The sequence below is a fragment of the Rattus norvegicus genome, chromosome 18 (assembly GCF_021556685.1).
Source record: "Rattus norvegicus strain SHRSP/BbbUtx chromosome 18, alternate assembly SHRSP_T2T, whole genome shotgun sequence".
In the NCBI taxonomy this organism is placed as follows: domain Eukaryota; kingdom Metazoa; phylum Chordata; class Mammalia; order Rodentia; family Muridae; genus Rattus; species Rattus norvegicus.
Window position 1 is genome coordinate 33,116,557 of NC_141551.1, and position 2,211 is coordinate 33,118,767.

Genomic DNA, 2,211 nt, shown 5'->3' on the forward strand with positions numbered 1-2,211 from the left:
TGTCACAATTCCCATACTTTCCTTATAAGTTTTGCAATGTTCCTGCAAAGAAAAACTAGAAAAACTTTTATTAGTAGACGTTAAGACATACTCATTTGTGCCTAGATTTATGAGTATAAGACATCCTACCCAAATTTGATCCACAGATATTTTTGATTTTGTTGCTTGCAAGAGAATGTATTTCAACTCTTTTTATAAATGTCAGAAGGTTTCACATACCCACAGGCATGCAAATGTATATATTTAGAGATGGATGGATAGATTCAAATTTTAGCATCTCTTAAATAAGTTTTTGGATAAATTCAAGTAAGTTTAAGAATCTGGACAGATGGAATTTACATTCCTGGATGGCAATGAATCAGAACTGAAGGGTACATTCTACTTTAGCCCGAGGAGGGTTCCTCCTCAACACAACTCTCTTGTCCTGGTGAGACAGTATCAGGTGTCATGTTAAGGTAACATCATGCTAGGACACCTTTTGTCTTATAATAAATATATTGTGGATTCATATATAAATAATGTGTATATTATATAATGCGTATGTATAGTACCTATGATAAATAACATACTTGGATGCTAGTAACACTCGTATTTATTCTATGACATGGGTTAAGAACTTATATTGTACCAGCTATGGACTATGAAGGAAAGGTCCTGATCCTGTAAGAATAATACATACATTCGTGATCCTTATTTCTATCACCAATGATATGCAAAGCTCACTAAAGGAACACAGAACTATTGCTTAAAATGGGAGAATTGGAGGCTTCACAGAAGAGGTGATATTTCAATAAGACCATTGAATAAGATAAGAAAGAACATTTTGTGTACACAAAAGGTTAAATGTAGAGACAAATTTGGAACCAGTTATTCACTGTTCTTTTGTAGAACAATGAAGGAAATATTGAACAGTGATGTGTTGTCATCTGATGTCTTGTTTAACAAGTTGTGAATCACTATTAGTAATTATCAGAGTAATTATTTTTACTAATTGCTGAAATTCGTATAATTGAATATGAATTGAATATATCTTACTGTGGTGTCCAAGGATTGCTTTTCCCCTAAATGTTATTTTGTGCTTAAAGGTATTCATTTAAATAAACTTCCTTCAACATAATCTAATTTTATTTAACATTTTTCGGGGTATACATACTTTTAATGCTTTAAATATTGTTGAGTACCCTCTGTTCTGTATGACAAAAAGTCTCATTGGTTTTCCTATGTTATGGTCCTAATGTCTCAGATTATAGTTTTAGTAATCTTTGGCCACAGTGTGAAATCCAGGAAAATTTAAGTTCTCTAGAGTAGACTTATTATGAATGGAAAAGACTGAGTAGTGTGCTTGGCACTAACAGAAAATTAATGTTGGTTCTAGGATATTTATGGAACAAATGCACCTCTTCTCCAATAACATTCGGATCTAAATGATCTCTTAAATCATATCACCCCAGCCCTTTGACTAAGGTCAACTGTCTAAATCATCTCTATTATCTTTTGACTCGGCTTAGTAACATTTCAGAAAAACGTTGTTTTATGGATTTATTAAATTCATTAACAGCAAGTGAGAAATGCCAGGTATTGTGGAAACATATAACCAAAGATGACCTGTGTGAGAAAGTTTCAGAAAGACTTTAAAAAGAAACAGTGATACTGAGAAGAAGCCATATGGATCAGTGCTTTCAAAATTAAGACAGAGAGAAAAGTATTCCAATCAGAAAGAACTATATCAGAACCCTGGTTTAAAAGAGAAATCAACACTTCCATAGATTTTTTTTTAATCATTAAATAAAATCTTCCAAAAACAGTTCATGGGAGTAGCTAAAATCAGTACCAGAGCATACATAAATGACTTTTAAGAACCAATGAGGTTTGACTGTGTGAGCAGTGTTATTTCTTATGTGCTATACTAATAGTTGAAGGTTCATTAGCAGAGTAACTGCATATAGTAATTCTGCCAGTCCCCTTCAGACAAAAATAAAAAAATTAAAAATTAAAAAATTAAAAAATAATAAAGAACCAATGAGGAATAAATAAATATGACAAAATAATTTAAATATGTCATAGCTCCAATTGTGTTCTATTGCTAGCATATGTTTTATACTTTATATTTGGAACTTTTTAATTGCTGTGATAAATTATCATGACTAAGGAAACTTGTGGAAAAGTTTGTAGGAGGACTACAGTTCAGAGGGTGAGTCCAGTCAATAACTA

At 31.8% G+C, this 2,211-nt stretch overlaps 1 pseudogene; it reads left to right on the top strand.

The window, feature by feature from the left end:
* Positions 1 to 1,833: 1,833 nt before the first annotated feature.
* LOC120093049 (small nucleolar RNA SNORA19) lies at positions 1,834 to 1,974 on the top strand (annotated as a pseudogene).
* The last annotated feature ends 237 nt before the right edge of the window (positions 1,975 to 2,211 follow it).